The sequence below is a fragment of the Nilaparvata lugens genome, chromosome 4 (assembly GCF_014356525.2).
Source record: "Nilaparvata lugens isolate BPH chromosome 4, ASM1435652v1, whole genome shotgun sequence".
Lineage (NCBI taxonomy): Eukaryota > Metazoa > Arthropoda > Insecta > Hemiptera > Delphacidae > Nilaparvata > Nilaparvata lugens.
Genome location: NC_052507.1, coordinates 50,556,776 through 50,581,071, shown reverse-complemented (window position 1 = coordinate 50,581,071; position 24,296 = coordinate 50,556,776). Strand labels below are relative to the sequence as shown.

Genomic DNA, 24,296 nt, shown 5'->3' with positions numbered 1-24,296 from the left:
GAGGGTAATTTACACTGAACGCTCTTTTTACTTCATCGTCAGGCCGTAAAAAATTTAGATTACTGTACTTTTTGCTGTAATTACTGTACTGATTTTTCTTTTCTTCATATTCATCATTCATCATTTCGGGGGGGGGGGGGGTCAGGGCCCCCTGGGCTCTAGTAAGTCAAAAGTGAGAACTTCGCTAACGCTCGTACAAAAATCATGATAGAAACGATAAAATTCATTCATATTCATTTAAAATTGAATAATTCAAGACCTCTTCAAGGTTGTGCACTGGACTTTTAAAAATGTTTTGCTGGTTACATTTTTTTAAAATTTCACCAGGAAAAATTAGAAATAGCTTGGTGCACAAGCAGATTTTCGTAGAACACCAATAGAGCTTGGTTAGTAACCTTATTTCCCAGTATCCGAGATACTACTGCAAAATGGCGATAGCCTTAATTTTAAGCATAATTTTTAAGCTAGTTTTTATGCATAGGCCTATGCATCTATACTTATAAAATTCCTATCTCACTGACTCACTGATCACGATTTCTGGAAAACTGCTGGATGGATTGCAACAAAACTTGGAATATAGCTTCCCTATACGTCCTAGGTGCTCACTAAGAAATCTTTTGGCGATATTTTATCTCTAAGGGTGGTTTTTAAGGGTTTAAAGTTCGTCTTTTAGCATGTATATTCTTCTTCTCCCAATCTCTCAATTATAATAGAAATGTCCATATCATATGTTACTATAGAACTATGATCTATAGAGAGTACCTCTCCGAAGCAGTTGTTAACTGGCAACTAAATTAATAATTTTGTCAGGTTGGCAGTTGAGATGACTTCATTAGGTTGGCACCAAATTGAAGAACTTATTGAAATGCATTTATCGACAATAAATTTATTGGGCACTGCTGCTTCAATCAGAGCTATTCCTGGGAGTATAGATCATTTTTATTTTTCATAAAACAAACTTCTATGGCGGGAGTTGCTCCTATCAATATTGATCCTATCCTATCAAGACTAATTTCGATAGTATATCCGACAGATCGCAAAAACTGCTTAAACAATTTCGATGACATTTTAATAATTCAGTATGATATGTGGAGGGTATTTTTAAAATTTCAGAAGTGTCCGTTGTGAAACATTATTTTGGAACAGGTCTCAACTCTGGGAAGATTCGCTGAAGTTCCTTGAGAAAGAATTACTGGTCCCTCAGGTAGCAGCTGATCAGAAAAAAGTTTTCCATAGTCTGTTGAAAACGTAAGAGGGTGTGAGCAAATGGAAAAGATTATAATAGATTATGTAGTTGAGTTACCAAATTTGGTGACCTTATTTTAAAACATTGCAGTATTCATGGAACATCTGGAAGAATAGGTTCAGAAAGTGATCGGATGATAGCAAAAGAAATTTAAAATCGATCTTTCCAAACATATGGAAGTTGAATGTAATGTTCATTGTGAGGTGATAGAAAAGCAATTAATTTCTTCAGCTTCTGTTGTATTAGTTCCTCTGTTGATCCATGTTTGTACGCAGCCATGGCCTTGAGAGAGCCAGTTGCACTGTCTGTTAATTCATAATCCGGACTGACCACGAGAACCAATCAGAGAAGCCTTCTATTAAAAAAAATACCCTGCTCTGATTAATTCTCATGAAATTTAATCCTGAATGAAATTGAACAGGCTTTCTTGCTAATGGGCCTGATATTTTCATGTTTCAAAATCAGCTAAAAACTAAATCGAAAAAAACATGATATTCCATCAGCTGCTCCTATTTCCTTTCATGATGTCATTACATGACACATGACAAATCTATTGATAATAGATCACAAGTAAAAAATAAAGTTGTCAATTTAGATAGAAATTACATTGAGTTACATGTTAGTTTACATCTAAATTTTCTTCCCTAAGCTTTTGGTTCAAGCCAAAATCAAAGAAAGAGATCATATAATGGTAGTTAATAAACAAAGTGATTGAATAAACTCTATTCAGATTTATGCAAATTCACATTAAATTGATCCCACTTTATGATAGTAAAGTTGAGGACATGAGAAATCAGCCACAATAAATGTTATACCAACTATTATGAATGGACTCTTATGTATGAATGGACTTCCATGTAAGAAAGAATCAGTGGATTGGCTGCTTTTACACTTTTGGATAAGTGAAACGGAAAGTGAGCGACAGGCTATTTGCCAAAACTTCCAGTACAAGCTGGATCTGGATCCGGATCCATGGATACCAGAGTCATCAATTTCCGAATCAACTTAATTTGGAATTTATTCTTCAATTGCATCAAGCAAAATCAAAAATAAAATGATCACTGCTAATTTTATAACTGTCAACGGGAAATATTAATTGCCAAAGAATGAAGTCGAGGTTGACTTTTAAGCCCCGCCCAATATTCTACAAAATTCGCTGTAAACAGACTAATATTCTACAGAACACTTCCAACACATCAATTGATTATTCAAATGATTTGACTCAATAATTTTCATGCCAAGTTTTGGCCTAATCTCAAAAACTATTATAACAATTTTGATAGAATTTAGATTATCAATGTTTCACAAAAATAATCGTAACTTTTAATTCCCGTAGCGAAGCACGGGTGGGTGCCCTGCTAGTAACATAATAAGACTAGTCCAAGCTAAACTAAACGACATTGTGTAAAGTTGTGTAATAGCCGTACCGCAGAGAATTTCCAAGATAAGACACGAATTATTGATCATGGAAACCACGTTTATCATTCGCGAATTGCTAGTATAAAATTCCCATTGTCCAGAAGTCAAGACCACCAACCACCTCTGATTCATTCAATCAAACTTTGTTCAGATGGCGGGTAAACAGTTGACGCGCATGCGCAGAACTTGATTCCTCCCTTGATCCCCGCTGCACGTTGACTTCCACCCAGAATTGGATTCAGTTTTCAGTTGAATTCAGTTCAGTTTCAGTCTGAGTTTGAGTCGCGCTGAAGCATGCTGCGTTTCTCGTGTGCTGCAGACAGTTCCGACGGCCTTCAATTGCCAGTAAGTAAACAAAACCAGAAAATTTTATCTCAAAAGATTTATGATTGCTTGGAACTACTCTTGTTAATGTTAATCTTCTACTGCTTGCTTCAACAACAGTCCAACTATATCTTCAGTCATAATACATTACAGATAAACAATAATGTAAAAAACATTGTCACGCCACATGGCTTTGTTTCAGAGGTTATGAATATATTTTTTGCATGTTTTTACTTGCCTTGCCCTATCTATTATTTATTGAACTGTATTTATTACGTCAGATTTCCAATGAAGGTTCACTTTTAGCCGGAATTTTAGAGCTTCCAATTCTTTAACTAGATTACTAACATTAATTCACAGTAAAGTAAACCAAAATTGAACCATTTTTCATTGCAAAAGTTATTACGCAAATATGAATTAAATTGTAGAAATAATGATCATACATAAAGTTTAAGGCTTATAGAAAAAAAACACAATGCTGTTAATATACAATACATTGTTCTATTCTTTAATTACATTACTGTATTTGTCCATTTCAGTACCCAGTACCGTACTCTTATTCTTGGATTTTTTGTAGTACCTACCTAACTTTTGCCAAAGCAACAATGCCAAAAGCACGTGGTCAGCTATTCCAGCTATTTGCCAGATAACTCATGAAATTTTCATCTGGCTATTAGTCTACCAGATGTCAAAGTAATGATAATACCACAATATTATTCCAATTTCCATGAAATTTTCAAGATCTCCAAGCTTTATGATAAAGATAAAAAATACTTGACGTTTTACTAACTTGCTCCTACATTCAACGAATACATTCAACAATTTATCCTCAGCTTATGAACAATTTTCATTTTCTGTGTTAAATCTTTTATAATATATTGTGATTACTTTGCAAATATTCTGACTTTTATCTCTTATAAGAAGATTGTTATCAAATAAATATATTTTAAGATTGTTATCACCAAAAGTTGTTTTGAAAAAATGAAGTATATCTTGGGTAGTTTAATAAATTTTATTTTGTTTGAATTGAATCAATTGATTTACCAATTATTTTAAAACTCGTAGTTTGTGTAGGAGGATGAAAAATATTTTAGATTTTTCAACGGATTCAAATTTTTATTCATCTTGAGTTATAGGAAACTTGATGTTTTTTAAATAATTAATTTTCAATAACCATGAAAAATGTTCTTGAACAACAAGAAATTGCTATCTACAGGAGTCTTGACATGTCAGGATGGAGTGGACATGAATGTATTAGATAAAATATAATTTCCTTCTACATATCATAAATTGTTTAATCAGACTCCTCCAAACTTCATAGGAAATATAAACAAAAATCAATAAAATATAATAAAAAGGCTCAAGTGTATATGGAGTTGTGGAAACAGATTTCTAATGTTTGCACTATTCACTGGTTTTTGTTTGTTTGAATAGAATTACGTTTCCAATTCTCGCAAAAAAAGTTATAAATGTTAATTGCTACATATTAGGACTTTTCTCCAGAACCATAAATTAACATAAAAAACGCAACATCTTTCTAGAACGCAACCGTGAAATTCCTACTCCACTCCATAATATACAAAGTAATTAAATTGGAAATATTTCTTTTCTTCAATATTTGCATAGCAATAGATATTGATGCATTATATTGCCAATAGCATACAGGAAGTTTGAACAGTGACTAGACATTAAAATTATCTGATTGCAGACATTGTAAATACTAATATACATTACTTCTAAAGTTGTAGCCTATTTCTAAAAATAGTTCTAGACCCTATAATGAGGTCCAAGTTATAATAGCAGTGTAGAAAGATAAGCCTTGCCGATTCTCTTCCTTCTATAATAGATAGCTGATACCGGTATATCTAATATGTAACTGTTATTCTTGTTGACCGAGCGAAGTGAGGTTTAAGATTCAAGTCGACGGTTTGGTATTTCTCTTAATGTTTATATGTTGCGCATTTACGGCGAAACGCGGTAAAAGATTTTCATGAAATTTGACAGGTATGTTCCTTTTTAAATTGCGCGTCGACGTATTTACAAGGTTTTTGGAAATTTTGCATTTCAAGGATAATATAAAAGGAAAAAGGAACCTCCCTCATACGCCAATATTGTAAAAATAGAGTAAAAATCAGATTATAGAATTATTCATCATAAATCAGCTGTCGAGTTGATTATAAATCGTATGCCATGACGCATGCAATTCAATATCTCAATGTAACTTAATGAAAAATCCGCAGCACTGCTGTGTGTGTAGACTATAAATTGCATGCCTCATTGCATACCTCATTGAATGCACTATTAAATAGGATGCAAATAACTTATAACAGCTTGTTTGGGCGCCTAGATGTTTTCTGGTTTTCTCGCGCCTTATTACGGAAAGCGTTATCATGATAATAATTAAATCTTGTGTAAGCGTGATCTGATCGAATAAATAGTTGGTGTATCAGTGTGGATGTGCATATGGTTTGGGACGTCGTTCAGTTATAAATGTTATTTATTCTATTGATAAAATTTTTGTTCATTATTTGTTATTATATTCTTTAATTTTTATAAGTTTTGGAATTTTGAATTCTCAATTTGTTTTATTTTTACTTTTTTCATAAGTACATTATTTGAAATCTTTGTATTTTTCATTTTTGAATTAGGTGGTATTTTCGTTGTTTGTAATAATTATTTATTATTGCATAATTTCGTATTATTTTTCTTTTTTCTTTTGTATATGTACAATTTTTATTGTTAAGGAGACATTTGGGGAAACACGTTGTCTCCATTGTGAATAAATAAATAAATGCAATAGCGCATGCAATTAATAACTAAAATAACATAGTATTGTCTCTCGAACTTTCTCTGCTTTGAACTCAGGCTGTCCTGTTGAAAGTATGATTAGCTTTTGATGTTATCATTTTTGATACACCAACCCCAACAGCCATTAGTCGTTTTCACACCGATATCTCGCCGACACGACATACAGACAGGATTTACTCTCATGGACAGTATAAGATGAGGCTGCGGTTTATAACTGCGCGAGGTCTACTGTTCACAGAACTACTAGTTTAATCAATTAATATCGGGGCACCGGTATATCTAATATGTAACTGTTATTCTTGTTTAATCAATTAATATCGGGGCACCGAGCTTTGCTCGTTATTTTTATTTATTGTTAAACAGAACACAAGTAACTAAAATGATCGTGTTTTACAGCTGGCTATACATCAGCTTATGAATTTCGGGGATGCGATATTTTGATTTCCCACAGAATCACTCGCTCACTTTTTACTATCCACAGACGACGAAAGTCTCAGCTGTTTCAGCCAAGGATGAATGTATCCTTTTAATGTCGTTCAGCAAGATTTCCCAAGGATGAGACCTAGTGCAATCGAATTTTTACAGCATAAACCTACTATGTTCCTAATTTTGTGAAAATCGTTAGAGCCGTTTTCGAGATCCGTTGAACACGAATAACCAGATATAAAAATATAAACAGACATACAGAAATTGTTCGTTCAATATAATAGGATATTTTATACATTGAGCTAGAAACAATAATTTATTCATGTTATCTTTGATGAAAAGTATTTCCAATAAAGATTGATTAAAAATTGATGAACCGAAACATGTAGCCTATTATCATAATTAATAATTATGAAATTATAATTAATTAAGTAACTTAGCTGCTAACTATTTAGCGTGATTTACAACCCTGCATAGCTGCTAACTATTGGTAACTATTAGCGTAATTTACACCCCTGCATAATTATAATTAATTACATTATGATAAAAATATAATTAATTAATCATACCTCTGCATAGTTAGCAGCTAAGCTACTTTTTTCGTAGGATTTTTTTTCCTCGCGTGTATTATTTTTCAAATGATCTTAATAATAATTGATATGCTTCATCATGTCAAAGTGGAAGAATATCACAATCAATGCTTATTAAAGCCTTGCACACACCGGATCGCAGGACAACTTTATCCATGATAGCTTAAAAATGATAGCGTCCCGCACTGTTAATGCACAAAGCTTAATCAGACTCGGGCTTAGAATAGATTCAGTCAAAACCATACCCTACTTAAGCCTTTTTCTTCTCCTTTCTTCCTCTTTCTGTATATTAACTATGTATCCATGGTTGATCACTCACGTGCCCAAGACTTTATAAGAAAGCAGCTGTGCTATAGGAAACTAATCCTAATTTATGTACCTACATGGCCTTATTCCTGAGTTCCTGAAGAAAGGATGCTCATCAGCTGAGCACAATGTTTTTTTTTTAATTCCAATTACCATCCTGAAGTGATAGACGCAACATGATTGTGCAAGAACCTAATCATTTCCACAAATAATATTACGGATTTCTATGAGAAAGTAAAGGGTTTGTATTTTAACACAAAACATTTTTATTATATTATTATGAAAAAAATTAAAAAGACTACTCAATATAAAACGATATTCATAAAAAATGAAAATCATGCTCCAAAAATGATTAACGTGTATAATTCATAATGATGAAAAAATAGGCTCATCTCCAACTTGATAGCTACACAACTCGACTTGAATGAGGACAATCATGAACACAGAGTCATGAATCACAAACTAGAAGACAATCCATTGTTGTTGATAAGAGCTATATTGATTAGATTATTGAAAATCTATCGATTAGAATGAACATCTATTGGATTTTCTGGGTATTGTTTGATAAACAGTGACTGGGATTCAGAATCTGGCAATTCTAGATTTCTTGGCGCATTATTTTTTGGGTACCATTCTGAATTTATGATTGCTTCATAAACAAAATTTGAGCCAATGAGAATTAATGAATATGTGGATATCTGATATTTAGAAATCTTAAGATAATAGAGATATAGATGTCCCTTAGAATAACTAGATACATACCTAAATGAACTGCCGTACTCTTGAAATGTATTTGAACAAACAATATAATTTCTTCTAAAATCTCTATCTATTTTCCGACATTGTCACAAGTCAGAATCATGAAAGCATTCTACTAACAATCTATCTTATAAATCCAATGATATCAATGAAATACCAATGAAGCATTTGATTGGAATTTTGAAACTAGGGCTTGAAACACGTGTATGATTTATTTCGGAATTAGGTTCGTAATTTTTCCTTGTTTACTAATCAATATACTATGAGGAAAATTAAAAACAGTAAAGACCAATAATTATGAGTAAAACAGCATCCCGGGGATCTAGAAACATAATTTTCGGATGTTATAGTTGGATCCGTAGAAGATTGCTAAATGAAATTTGGTGGACCAGTTGGTAAGAAGGTGATCCGAGCTAAATGAAAGAGGAAGATAATGCACGCTTTCGGTTGAAAGACAGAGTGAGAGGGAGAGCAGCGAAACATATAGGTAAGAAAGACACGAGAGGACAACTGAAGACAAAGCTGATCCATGGATAGCAGCTGTTGCAGCACCTGGTCTTCACCTCTCTCACCTTGTTTTTCTTTTTCTTGCCGACCATCATCACAATAATCGTTCCTTTGCCTCTCCAGGAAACTGAATAGAGGAGCGAGCGGAGGTGCGCTCATAATACTTGGCCCAGTAGCACCTGCCTTTCCCCATGCAGCATGCAGCATGCTCCTACATGTAGACCACTCTCAATATATATATATATATATATTATATATATATATATATATATATATATATATATATGCAGTGGTCTATTCTGTACCACATAAATTACTCCCTCATATATAGATATATGAAGATGTGAACATGTGGAGATTTACACCACTCAAATATTTTATAAATATATACAGAGTAGTCGATTTGGGTACCACATAACATATAACTCCTCTATACAGATATAGATCACAAAGTCTACTGTCAATCAACAGTGCTCGTGTATGATTGTTATTGAACTTTGAGCAATTTTTAATTGTTTCTTCTGACTCCATTAACTCAAAACAGTCTGTCTCTTTTTGTCTTTCACCTGTCAGCTACTTGCATCAGACTTGTCAACTTTACAAAAATGATGTAGATTCTTGAAGTTGGGACTTAGAAAAATGTGTGAAATTTATATAGAAAGTAGAGTGTGTTTTATTAGTGGAAAAGCTCAGCAATCGTTGAAAATTGTGTTTAGTTTTGCTATCTTGAAATTTCTAAATTGATCATGTAAAATAACTATTTAATTCATCAGTGATTTTTTCTGTAAGGTGGCACAAATCGGAAGAAGTGCAACTTTTCTCGTTTGAGAGTTTTAAGAGTAGAGGGACTACAATAGATTATTCTGAGATAAAAGCTGGAAACAAAGGTAATTCGTTTTTGGACACATTTAAATCTAATAAATTCACTATCAGTATTGTTATAGAAACTGACATAGCCTACTGATTAGCTCTCGTATTGGATATATTCTTCCCCATTTAGCAAAAAACATTAAAATGTAAAAGAAGATGTATGTTAGGATAACTCACCTGTAAATTATTAACATATTTTTCTTTAAATAGTGTCTCAGTTAATCTACACCTTCTTCATTTTTGATTTGTGACTCGAAAACTTGTCCCGGATTTCCAAATAAACTTTGTCTCAACACTGAATACTTGATAATTATAGATGGATCACGAAAAACGTGCATAGCACACAATGGAAACTGCTCACAAGTTTTATCAAAAAATCAGTCAGGAAAGGGTCATGTTCCCTCGAACATTTATCAGGGTGACTGTATGTGTGGTTTTCAGATTTTTATTCTTAGTACTACTGTTTTTCAATAACAGAGACATCTTCTTCCATTCTACGACTATTATGCATACTATAAAGAAACAATAATAATTATAAAATAATATTTGGTTGAAATAGTAAAGATATAACTATCTTTTTCTCTGTCTAATGGTATGATGCTATCAATTACATTATTAATATTCAATTCAATGTTTATCAATCGATGCGTTTCTTATCCCTTCAAAAATGTTGATTAATAATTATAATAGGGATATAGATTCTCATATTTCTTTGTTGAGGATGATTCCTACAAGAGCTTCAGTCTTGTGCGTGAGTAATGAAACTGACGATGAGGGATGAGTAGGTGGGTTCCGAAGCATCGGGAAGCTTTTTAAAAACTCATAAATAATGGTATTTAAAGGAGTTGGGCTCTCCAAGTGGTGAGCCACAAGGGGAGTAGCAGTCACATGGATCTCAACTTATCCATGGCTAATCAGCGCGACTTGATGATCTCAACTATAAATTGAAGTAAACAACTTGGATTTCAGTTTTCGTTACATCCACCGACGAAACTTATAATAATTAGCAAACAATCTACTATAGAAATGGAAGAAATTATATTGCTGTAGCAGGGAAAGTATCAATAGGCTTCCAAGAACACCTAGGTGCCTATTCAATTCATGCTCCCCTTCGATCAGGATAAGGTGGTGTTTGAATTGTTTGAACTGAAACTAGGGTGTTTCTAAGCTCATGTATATCACTGATCGATTTTGCACTGTGCCAGCTGTCCAACGTTCGAATAGGGGTGCGCCACACAGATTATCTACCATACTATTATTTACAATATATTCTACGACATATAAATATACTATAGATCATTGGGAGATCCTTCCATGGTGTTGTTCATTTTTAGATGACCCTCCCTTACCATGTGACACCAGTGTTTCCATGTGCTCGTTCCAGTGACACTTTTCTTCATTTAGTTGCTAGCAGTGATTGAATAAGATGAAAATTCAATGAATTATTTAGAACATTCCTTATACGACTATGATATATTTTATTGACTTCCATTTTATATAATACTATTCAACTATTTTGTATAATAGACTAAAAAAAGCACAGTCTCAAAAAGCTGATTTATGTCCGGATTTAGAATGCATTTAAAGTTTTAAATAAATTATTAATGTTTAGTACAATTTAATGGATTGATTCGAAGGATTTCCCTAAATATTAATCATCTAAATTATGATTGATACATTGATACTGCGGAATCAAACATCTATTATCAGTATAATAAATTATCAAATCCGAAAGAACAATAGACATTCATTAGTTTCTTGTGTTGAGATAAAATAGTAGGCTATAGTAAAATTAGTGAGAGTGAATATAATTAAATATATAAGTTCCAGGCAAATACAATTAAATTGATGAATTCATCGGTTTGTCTCAAGTTTAGAATTGAACTTCTTCTATAATATTGAATTCAGTTTCATGAATTCAGTTTTTTGCTCTAGAACATTGAATTCAGTTGGCTTCTCAATCATCAAGATATATTATTGAACGATCTAAAAATGAGATGAACTATAATTTTGAGTATATACGTCTATTCTGCTAAAAAATTGTCAAATCGTATCCAGTGTACAATAACCATTCGTGATAAAGAAGAAGGATATTCCTCTATAAATTTTTTGTAAACCTAGTCTTTATTGAATAAAATTGATACCTTAAAGATGTATTTCCTTCGAAACAATGGCAACCAAATAAATGTCTCAAGATACAAATTCCAGTATATCATTTAAAATTCAACAGCTCCCCTCACGCATAACAAGCAATTTGAAAATTCGTGTGTGCTTGTCTTTCAAATTTGGCTCCTTTAAAAGCCTCTTTAAAAGCCGATAGCGGCTATTAACGCTATCCGCTATCATTTGGACACTAGGCTAAAACTAGCGGCGTATTAAGTATCAGGCCAATAGTGGTCTATCAAGGGGGGAACAAGCCCATCCCCCCCATTCTTATTCAGAATCGGCGGGAGATCCAGTTTACTATATATATTCTTGAGAGCGAGTGAGTGAGAGTATGAAGAAGTATGACGACTCTTCTGCTCTTCTCTCATTGCAGGACAACCGTTCAACATTGGCAGGGTACAGAGTACCGCTACGCAGATGTATCTCCTATCCTATGCTATGAAATGCATGCTTAGCATCATCTGACATGTGTAGAGATATATTAATTTTTCCTTTCTTTAGTCCTTTCCACTTCGGCTGTCCATCTTCATTAATCCTCTTTTATCTCGATATTCCCAATTCTTTTTTATCTTGCAATATTCGTTCTTGTAAAAAACGTTTTCTTTGTAAAGTTTTTCTTCCTGAATAATGCACTATTTATCTCTATTACTGTTTCCTCTTGAATTACTATTCTCCTACATACTATTATTTTCCTTCTTCATGTTATAATTCCATTCTAATCTTTTTCCTTTTTCAATGAACCTGCTTCCCTGTCCCTTATTTTCCCTTTGACTTATTCAAGTTCTGCAACTTGTTTAGCCGTGATCAAAGTGTAATCTTTTCTTCTTCTTCTTCTCTTCTTCTTCTTCTTCTTTTACTTCTACTTCTTTCTCGTATATTTTTCATCATATCCTTTCTTTTTATCTTTGGCTATCACTTTCTCACTCTTATTATCTTTATTTATCTTCATCTCATTTACTCTTGTTTTTATGATTAGTCTTATACTAATCAGTCTACTTATTGGACCTGTCTTCATCCTGTTCATCTGCTTCTCTACTCTATTACAATTAGCATTGTATCTTCTTGAGATACCATTCTTCTTTACCGCCAACTTCTTTATCAATATTCTTATTTACCTTTTCTCAAAATTCAACTTCATTCATCCGTTCTTCTTCTCCATCTTCTTCCTTTCCTTCATCTCTTTCTTCGTCAGTTATCAGCTTCCCACTTCATCAATGGCTCTCCTTTGTGTCCATTCTCTTTCTCTGTCCGATGATATTCTTCGCCTTTTCTCATTGTGGCATCGAATTTCGAAACTGGTGCACAAAACTGAGTTGCTTCAAGGCCTCTCTATGTATACCGAGCCTATCAGTAGTTTAAACACATTATCATCATCATCATCATCATCGTTATATTCCTTCTCCTTCCTCTTCTACTTCTTTGCCATTCTCTTCACCTTTTTCAATATTCTCTCCACATCGTTTGCAATGCTCGATAGAGGCTCCTGTAAACAAGAGAGGAAGTAAGAGAGAGAATGAGTGAGTGTGAGAGATAATGAAGACAATGGTAGGGTGCTGGCTAGAATTTTGCACAAAGGTGGAGAAGAGAGATCCAGTGGAAAAAGTTGTTGGCAGGTAAAATTATTTCTGATCAGTGCAACGGTCCTTGACGGGTTTTCTCAGAATTTCTTACCTATTTCGACGACTTCGTGTACCGGTTCTTGTGGCTGGTGGCTTTGTTGTCGAAATTCCTGCCAGAAAGATGGATTCCTTATCGGTTGAAGAGTATACTCGTACATTTGGGACTCCTCATTATATAGGTGACACAAAGCAATTGGCACATCCACAAACCGCAAACCTCACTAGATTATGATTTTTGTGTTTCAAGCCCTTCATGCCTCATCTGAGTTTCTTTTATTTATTATTATCATTTATATTCTGCTTTTATATTCTACATTCTATTTAATGTTGTTAAATCGTTAGTTCAGATAGCTCACCAGAAGATGAAGTTTTCTGAGTCGGGTACTTGTGTTGTGTGAATCGTTGTTGATACAGTTTGTATTTATACATTCATACAGGATTTAACATATTTTTTTTATAGGCTAAACTTGAATTAATATAAGTTATTGATTGTAGTTTTTACACTATAGTGAGGTCCACGTTATAATGGCAGTGGATAAAGATAGAAGAATAGCCGATTCTCTGCATTAATTAATTATATTTCTACATTGTCAAAAACATAATTGGCATCGTTGTGGACCTAGAAGAGGATAGTACCACCGGCTTTGTCGAATGATAGACAAGGATAGCAAAACCAAAGTTGATCGAATACTGTCATTATAAAGTGGACCTAACTATAGTGTTAGCTGTATAGATTAGGTACTCTTTCCCCGCGCACGGATCAGCAGTCCATGCGGGTAAATAATTATTCCATGACTATTCTATTTTATTTTGTACAGTGTTTTATATTGGAATAAAGAAATTGAATTGAATGTTGTGTCATGTGTATCAATTCATTTCAATATTCACCAAGATTCTGAATATATTAGATATCTGAATATCTTTACCATAATATGGTTTATTACCCTAAGAATATTATTCTTACCAGTTTCTGTATTAATGTAAATAAGAAGCATATAGTTGACGAATCTTTACCATATTTGTTTCTACTCAAATGAAATACATTACAGCTATTCTGAACTTATGCCAAGACCAAGTAGAGGGTTATGTAATATTAATTATTATTTGAAATAATCTAAAATAGCTAAATTTCCTTTTAATCGTTCAACCCTGAAACTTTTTTAGCACTACTAAGATATCGGGGATGATATTCTACATCCAATTCTGACATTGAATTGGAAATTTGAGAAAGTTGTAATTTTACACGATTTGGCAACCCTGTAATTTCTTTGAAAGGAGGGCCAAGTCTCAACTTATTTACACAGACCAAAACTGAGATATGGCAGCTTTGGTGATAGGACACCGCTGAAGGTTAGTTGCTCCGCATACCTTGGTATGCGGTCCTATCACCAAAGCTGCCATATCTCAGTTATAGTCTGTGTAAAATAAGTTGAGACTTGGCCCTCCTTCAGAAGAAATTACAGGGTTGCCAAATCGTGTAAAATTACAATTTACTCAAATTTCCAATTCAATATCAGAATAAATTGGATGTAGAATATCATACCCGATATCTTAGTAGTGCTAAAAACCTTTCAGGGTTGAACGATTAAAAGGAAATTTAGCTTTTATGATAAAATAGAAACATCGCAAAGATTTGTTTTTCTTTTGAATATCACTTCTCTCAGAATCATGGGGCGTCGTAATGCGTGATAATTTTATATCAAATTAACGGGGGAATGGCTCCTTTCTATTGGTTTCTAGATACGTTTTATCCGACCTATAGTTATTTTTTAATTAATGATTATGCTCGTCAATGTCGAGACATTTCGAGCAGAAAACGTCATTTTCGACATGCTAGAAACTTTTTTGTTTCAAAAGATAAATAGGTGGTGAAAGCGAGAAAGTTTCTTATAAAATAATTGAAATTATTTTTTCAATTGTCAAACGTACTATGAAGAACGTATTTTGGCCTCCCAAGAGTTTCAAAGTCAAGGATAGCGGCTGAATTATTAACTTCTAGTAAAAGTTGAAGGAATTGGATAAATTTTTCGGATATTGTAGTATGATTATTTTGGAGCTTCCTGATCGCTCAATTGATCCGATATCCTCGACATTGTTAGAATTACAGACGATCTCTTGAAAATCGACATATTTGTTCCGCCATCTTTTTTTTCATGATGACAAACATTTTTGAGATTGCCATCATGGATGATCTTTTTCTACACATCATTATAAAGAGATTGATACCATTCCCAAATCTATGCCTTCTAGGAGTCATGAGTTACACGGTTTTCTAATTGTTGGGATTGGCATTTGGTTTATTTCCAAAACGTGTTTTCCGCTGCAAACAGTACTTTTTACACTTTTTCCGATGACGCTCCAGCCGTAAAATATGGACTTACAGCCTTCAACCAGATGTCTTTTTAAAGCTTTGGAAATATTATACAACACTGTGCCAATAATACTAGTGTTTGTCTACTGCGAATACATATACAGGGTGGAAAGTGAAATATTGTCCCCGAAAAATTTATGTTTCAAGTTTTTGAAGTTGAATAAATAATGGAAAGAGTGTTCGAAATGAGATGATTCTCTTGAACACCATTGTTTGGTTAATTCCAAATACTTTGGTCGTGAAACCAATCTGATATCTCTCACAATAACTGAATAACAAGCGATATAAAAATTTCTGTCAATAATGACCGCCATCTTGCATTTTTCAATGATGTCGCATATTTTCGTTATTTCCATCAACAATATTCTTATTCGTCTTGTTGTAACGAAGAGATTGAGACCATTTGCAAGTCTGTATCTTAAAGTAGTCATAAAAAAATGGATTTCATAGTTCTAGCTTGTTACCGCATGGAGAAACGCACCAGAAATCATGCAGGGTTTTCTTTGGAGGGCGCTGGAGAACTCATTTTTATACGTACAGCGCACGAAGATATAAATATTTCTGAAGTTGAAAAAACGCTCTAAATTTCATAGCTTCAAAATTTCTCCGTATCTCTTGCACAAAAAAAGTTATAATGGAATGAAATTTGAACAAATTTGAAAAATGTGTTTTTTGGGCTTTTATAGGTTATAGCTAAAGAAATATGCGTTTTAGAGGAAATTTTATACAACAAAAATTGTAGAGGAAGATTTTTAAAACATTTTCGTCTAAAAAAGGGTCGAATATCTCGAGCGGTTATTGAATAGCAAAACACTGAAAATTTTGGCGGCAACAAAATCTTGTTTCCGAGGTGTTTGCCTGTGATTTCGACTTATCATTATCACGATCCTTATTATGCTAGACCTAACGAAATGAATGCTCACCGTAGATTTGTAGAGCTTTGTTTTTGATGTATTATTTCACTACTTAATGTTTTCCTTCTTAGCGGATTCAATGTGGGAGGTGAAATTTTCAACTCTGTAACAAGTGTCTACTTAGCAGTTCCACGCCTTCAATAGACGGGCTATAGATGCGTATTTCAGCTATGTTTACCTCCCAACTAGTCTTCATTAAGCTACAAAGTCAAAAATTGTGTACCAGATGTTCCAGACTCAAATTTCATTGTCAAGTGATCAATTGTTACAAAATAAAAATTTCACCCCCACATTGAATCCGCTATAACAATAGAAGGAAAATTTTAATTAGTGAAATAATACATCAAATTAAAGAGAAAACAAAGCTCTACAAATCTACGGTGAGCATTCATTTTTATGATGCATTGTTGGAGAGTTGTAGGCCCTGAAACATCAAAAAATAGGATTAAAAGCTGTTATTTTAACAATTTTACACTTTTAAGAGCGTATATCTCGAAAACTGTTGGAGATATCACAAATCACCACGGAACAAATATTGTAGAGAATTTATCAAGCTTCATTTCTGAATAGATAGTCATGTAGGTTGAACGCATTTTTCTAAAGATATGAGCGTGTAAGCAAAACATTGAAAAATGCAACTTTTAAACCACCCTCATCCCTTTAGCACAAGAGATAGGGATGGGGACTTTTGATATGTTCACCCCCTAACTGGTTCCAACAAAGCTGCAAAGTCAAAAATTGTGTTCAAAACATTCTCTCCAAATTCCTTTGTCAATTGGTTTATTTTTGCATAACTGAAGATCTCACACTCAACACTGAAGCTGCTGCAACAGTCGTGGGGATGGGCGTAAACTTGTGAAATTATACATCAAATTGAAGAGAATTTGATGCTCTATAAGCTCATGATCAGCATGGATTTTTCCCATCGATATTCAGAAAGTTATAAGAGCAAAAATAGCAAAAAATTGAGGGAAAATGTGTTTTTTCAAAAATATCACATCTTTTAGAGCGGATATCTCGAAAAGTGAAAGAGATATACAAAAAGTTGTAAGATCAATATTGTAGAAAATTATGTAAGCTTTTATTTCTTATAGAATAGTCATATCTGTAAAATGCATAGTTTTCGAGTTATATGTGAGTAACCAAAAAATGGTACCTTTGAACCACCCCCACCCCCTTAGCACAGCGGGTAGGGGTGGGGAATTTTGATATATTTACCTCCTCACTACCCTAAACAGAACTGCGGGGTCAAAAATTGTCTTCCAAACTTTATCCTCTATAACACTTCGTTGACTGGGCTAAATAGGATATTTATAAATTGAATTATAGGACAAAGCAAGGAAGATGAACCAATCATAGGCAAGAATCATATTCCAACCACACCTAAACAAGCTCTGCCTACTCTCTTCTGATTGGTTATCAATTACCAAAGTACTTCTTGGATCTTCGGGTAAATGTAAATATGGATTGGGTGATGTGCAAATGCTTTTTTCTCAAGTGGATTGCAGTAGCAACTGGGTAATTCACTCATTCTCGTGTGATTATTGATTAGTGAAAAATTGATCGGTACAAGCTATTTATCAATGTTTTTTTTATTTTCAGAAGGAAAGACGTACTCATTGGATAACGAAGAAGTTCAGCAGTTGACCAAAGGTAAGCAATATTCATTAATTGAAGTATCTTACATTTACTTACTGCCTTACAAAACATTGGAAGCCTGCTAGTTTGGGATAAAACGTCTCTCCATCTCTCTTCCTCCTCTCATTCCCTCTCTCTCAATTTCTCTTTACTACGCTATTTTCTCGGATTCATTGTAATTTTTAAATGCTATTTCTGTATATTCTTAAGCTTCAATGGCTTCAGGAAGTATGTGATATAACACATCACATCAGTGTGATACTGTATTGATTAATCCAAGTTACTTGAATTTAATTTTGCGAAAATAAGAGAAACGTTTCCCGGAAGAAAATAATTAGTTTCATTAATACGATTTTTATTTCGTCTCAAATTCAAATTTTTTATTGTCAAAAACACATAATTACACAATGATCCTGCTAAACCATGCAAGGTTTTATTAGCAAGTGCCTGTGTATCTGTGATAAATGTAATGTAGTATAAAATAATAAAAACGTATTTACCAAATAGGTTTTTCACTGTGGCTGAAACGTTCTACAAGTTCGTTTAACAAAATATTAATATTGCAGAACTTCTGCAGTCTCTAGACAGACGAATTGATCGTCAAGTTAATGCCGAATACAGTTCCATACATTTGAAATACCGTATCATTCGGATATTTATATAATTTGAAATACTACTTTTGTTTTATCCTTCAGAATCCTTTTTGGGCAACTGTTTTCGTCAAGACTGATCTCTTCAGACAGTCTGCGTACAGTCTTGGCGTTTTGCGACGAACAAGCACAGACGTCCAATAATTGGACCTTGGCTCGCCCACTTGTTCAGTCCATTGTTCCAATAAAACGCTGCAAGCCCGCTAGTTTGGCTAAACGTGTGTCTACAACACCTTCTTCCACTTTTCATTTTCCTCAAACATAATTCTTCTGTGTCTTATGAGCGTTTTTCCATAACAACAAATCCCTTGCACAAGTTGCAAAGCTAGTGGCTTATACTTGGAATGATGTACGATAATAGCTGAGCAACATGTTCTAGGTAATACGTAATTATTCATTTGGTGATAGAAATCGGTTGATTCGTCTCAACTCTATCATTACCAAATTAGCATGTATTGAATCAGAGTTTAAATCAGTTTTGAAATTAGAGAGCATCTCTTTTATTCTCCATCAGACAGGGAGCTTAACGTTCTAGCAAAGAGTAAATAAAATACAGTTTTTAACTGTATTAATATACAGTTATAACATGGTATAACTTTTATGATACTGACTCTATGGCTCCACCACGTACCTCCTTGAAAATCAGCATTGATTGATTTTTATTGAGTTTCTGGCTCATATTATAGCCTACATTCGAAGTAAATGCCATCTGTAGATTTACTCGCACAAACCGTTCTTTTCCAACTGTAAATCTTACTGTTTCTTGAAGTTTTTACTTGATATTCATTAGCGTGTAAATCGTTGGTCATCCCACACAGTCTGTAACGAGCCTTTACTGGTAGTTTAAGGCCAACAGATAAATCTAGATAATTTTACGGGTTTGAGCTTACTGCTTTCATTGTTACCATTGAGAGTATCTCTTTCTTTATTTTTTATTATTATTAGCGTATGGTGGCTCAATTAAAACACATAATAATAATTAAAAACGGCTAATACTTGAATCAACTTTGGAGAAAGCGACCCTTAAGTCTCTTATGGGTTGCAAAACGCCAAAACTTATCAGCGTGTTTATTACTAATCGTTATTAATTGGAACAAATATTCTCCAGTAGACTGTTTGGACTACATATGAGCCGTGAGCAGTGAAAACAGTGGCCAGCTCTGATCTGTCGGCGTCGGCCAGGCCAGCTGTAGTGAAATTCTTTAGTTGAGAATGAAGAGTGGGTGAGTCATAATACTCTCCCTCTCTGAACCCCCCAATCTTGATGACGTCACGAATTGACCTCCGTTCATCTTTGTAATTATTTGATGCTTGACTTTGGAGTGACTTTTTAACTGGCGGACTATCACCATACTTCTGCATATATATATATATATATATATATATATATATATATATATATATATATATATATATATATATATATATATATATATATATGATCGTAGGCTAGTCTGCTCAATGTCAATTTTCAATAGCAGGTAGTTTCCGATTCTCTGTCAATTGGCAATCTCTACCAGGGAGTAACAGAAGTTATTGTAAGGAATCTTGAAAATATGCCTAGTGATTCTCGTTGCGGATGGATGACTTGGTACTTCAAAGATATAAGAGCATGAAAAATGGTGGGGATATTTTCAATGCTTATGAACAAAAACATTATCAGATCTGTTCAATTTGGTTGCTCTTCTCATATTTATAACAATTGATTTATCTATTTATCTACCAATGGTATAATCACCAACTTTACAAAGAATAACTGCAATAGAAAAACAATCATATAATAACAGAAATGAATATGAAATCATTATTTTTTGAAATACTATAATCAGACATAAAAAATGAAGATGGAAATTAATCAATTCACTGGTGTTTGAACAGACAGACCAGTCATTATAGCTGAAGCATATAACCATTGACAGCTTCTAGTACTCCATTCATTTTTCAACTATTCAAACTTTTGAAACTAAATTTTTATTTAGAAACCAAACAAACTATATTGAAAATTGTTAAGTTTTAGCTGGTTTAATCTAATATGTTCGTTAGTTTAATAATTCAGATTGTTAAAATTAACTAGGAATAAATTGATTTTCCAAATCAACTGAAATTAGGCTAATAGATGTATTCAACAAATCTTGAATTCAAAGTGCAAACAGGTTGTGGGATCATATTGTTAGTTCGGTCCGAACGACGGTTACATTTTTCCAACTAGTTCAACTTTGACTAGTATTGCAACTATAGTGAGTCCAGTCATGCAACAAATACCCAGCAATTCCAGAACTAGAAGTTTGAACAGAACTTCCTCCACCCCATTCCAATAATAGTTTGTAGAAATGGCGAGACAAGTTGAAGAACACTATTATCCACCCCAAACTGGAAAACTGGTTGGAGAGGTAGGCAGACCTTATGCACCCCATTCCCATTTCGTCTAAAGATTCTCCAAAATGAATAATGTATGATCATTAGACCGGACAAATTACGCCCATTGTGGAAGCTTAGTATATCGGGGTGTGCTGGATTTGTTCGGTTTTTGTTGTCGTGGTCAAGAACCTTGCAAATCAAGGTAAATGGCTCAGAAACCTTTGAAACTTGTTTTTTTGTAATGGAATCTTTCATATCATCGAAGTAGTTCGTTTCGAAACTTCAATGGAGCTAATCTCGGTACGCATGTTTTCCGATGAATTTCTGCTCAGTTGGGCAGAATAAGTATACCATTAGTTGTTATAGGAGTGTTCACACATACATTCGTAATCTGTCAAGGTGTGAACATTCTCATACAAAGCAATGATATTCTATTTCTGCCTAGCAGAGCTGAAATTCATTGGAGAGAATGGGTTCAGTGATATTACAATTTTAAGACTCAAACTAAAAGAGAAGGTATGAACTTACGTTGATTTCGTGAAGATGGAGATATACAGGATGTTATCTTTTTGTTCTATATCTGTTTTATGTTATATATGGTTCTCAGTTTAAATGGTTCCAGATTGCAATTTTGTCTATGTTACTGCCAACCTGTTGCGGTAAGTAACCGCTAAGAGCGCTGCCTCTAGATCCTACTACAGAGCTATTTGAACTGTCGTTCACCAAGGAACCGTTCTTTGAAGAAGTCGTTCTCGAGTCATCGGTCACTCAGTTCACAGTACAAAGAGTCGATCCCGCCGCCTTCCTGCAACGCATCGTGTCGTTTCCTGCTCCAAGTTAAATGTTGATTTTTTACAAGATTAATCCGATCCAAGTGTTTTATTCCTGTAATACCGCATCTATATGGACCTGAGACTTATTTTTGTTGTGAATAGTTCATAAAGACAGTGTAAGAGCTAAGCAATTTGTGCTCCCGCCTAGTAGTGAGATTCCCACTTTCGAATGAAAGACTTTGTTTTACACCGACTTGTTGTATTGAACTTGATTTATGTGTTTGAATACTTAATTTGATCAACTTATTGTTGGTCTGGTCCTCCGATTATTAATAAAAGTGTATTCGTTTCAACTTGTGTTCACTCAGTCCAGCCTGGCTCTACCATTTAGAAGCCACTAAGTAATTTGTTATTGCGCCCACCTCGGTGGCCGTAACAGTTTAGTTCATTCCTTTCTTTGAAACTCCTCTAACCCTCTGTAACCAGTCTATTATAATTTTGTATGGTAATAACTATAGCATTCTCATCTTCCTATTGCGTATTTAGTATTTATATTTGATGGAAATTTGATGAATAAAATGAAGAAAAAATTAATTATTACAGAAATTACCAGTACCCCCTTTATACTCGTTTATATTAAAACAACTAGTTTCGAGCTCACATGCCTTTTTCAAGTGTCAAAATGAATTATCATTTCTCAGTAAACAAAATATTTATTTATAAATAGAATATAATATTAATTTTATATCAAATATAAAATGAGCCTGCTGCTAAAATATTTCTTCACTGAAATATAATAATTGATTTTGAGACTTGAAACTAGTTGTGTTTATATAAAAAGTATGAAGTAATCTATATACTAATTGAACAATTCTTGTAGCTCTATTGAAATACTTTAAAGATTACATATTTATCATTTGCTTTAAATTACAAACTGTAATTTACTGGGCTTCGCACTGTCTGTAGACTGCCTATCGGACCATATCTTGTGAGGAATGCAAAAGAGCTTAGTTCGATTTTCATTTTAATCAAATCAAATGAAATTTTATTCAATGATATCACTTACAAGTCAAATTCCATTATACAAATGATATTACAGATCATTGGATACAATACTATTTGCTTAAGAAAAATCTTGTCTGCAAACAGGAGTGAAATACATTCATAACTCAACTAAAAATGCTTATCTATAAACTCAAATGAACATACTGTACTTACCTTGATTGAACTAATTAATTTAATTCTTCCCACACACGCACACACACACAAACACACACCCACACACCATGGAGAAATCTTAATTATTAATAAAATACTGAAAGTATTGAAACAAGTGACTGAACTACCTCTAACGCAAAAACTCTATTTGAATAATGTTTTAGTTGTATCAGTAGCCCCCAATTCCGTGAACGTGGACCATCTGGGAGAACGAAGACGGCGCGCATGCAAAAGTTCTGTCAAGCTGTCAGAAGGGTGAATCAGTGAGGTACAAAGAGAGCGCGCACTGAAAAGACGCGCGATCTCTTCGTACTCTTACGAAAATGATTTATGACCAACTTTCAGCCAGGAAGGATGCGCTTCTTCTTCGTACTTTCGGACCATGTTAGTTTGCAATCAGTTTGGGGCCGAACGGTGCATCAGCAAAGATGACCCCAGACGATTACAGAAGTATTGAAAAGCACAGAACTGGTTTACTTCTTGACCTAAAACCGAACTGGAGTTCGTTTCCAACATTAAAAACAGTTAGTTACTAATCGATTCCACAGCTAGGATATTATGAGGGTTCAGCAGTCATGATGAGGGTGATTCCTGAAGATGGTAATTGAAACGCTCCATCCAACTCACTGATTTGAAAGATGCCGGTTTTTGGATGGAAAACGTTACCAGTCGAGGGAGTGCCATTGTAAGGAGTCACAGCCACAGCATACTCCATTGCTAATCAATAACAACTAACCAACTTATAGCTATTCCCGCTCAAAAGTAAAAACATTACACAATGAATAATTATGTAATGTAGTTAGAATAATATTACAAGATACATTTATATACTAACGTATACCGGATTCTGAAAGGGGTCCTTTATAGAGGATTGTCCTACCTCCAGGCCAGTGATGCACCCTCCACCCACCACCCTCCGTTCGCCATTGCAACCCATATTCTAGGGATTCCTCCAATAAATTTCAGTCGTCATGTCATCAATTCCGACCTCTTTTTGACCTTCCCCTCTCATATATTTTAAATTTAAAAAATAGTTCAGAACATGCACTGATTGATCGACTTATCGTATATCTGTCTAGAACTTACCGATTGAAAATCAATAATCTACCAGTCTATCCATAGAAGATTAATAGTAATAAATAAAAAATCATAGTACCCTTTTTTAAATTTTTTATAAACAAATAAACGTAAATAAACAATTAGGTACTTGGATTTTTTATTTCTATTCAAGAGTAGCCCCAACGAAAAAAGATTATTCCATGAGATTAGATGCATACCGGTTTGTTAAGATATATATATATTTGGCACAATACACAAATACTTGAAGCGTTACA

General features: G+C 33.8%; 1 long non-coding RNA gene across 2 annotated transcripts in view; it reads left to right on the top strand.

The window, feature by feature from the left end:
• Positions 1–2,860: 2,860 nt before the first annotated feature.
• Positions 2,861–24,296, top strand: part of LOC111045749 — a 56,523-nt gene continuing 35,087 nt past the window's right edge. The window contains exons 1-2 of one of the 2 annotated variants that reach the window (XR_005571042.1): positions 2,861–3,010; positions 17,928–17,978. This is a non-coding gene — a long non-coding RNA (uncharacterized LOC111045749). The remainder of the gene's footprint in view (positions 3,011–17,927; positions 17,979–24,296) is intronic. The other variant, XR_002605728.2, reaches the window with a different exon arrangement.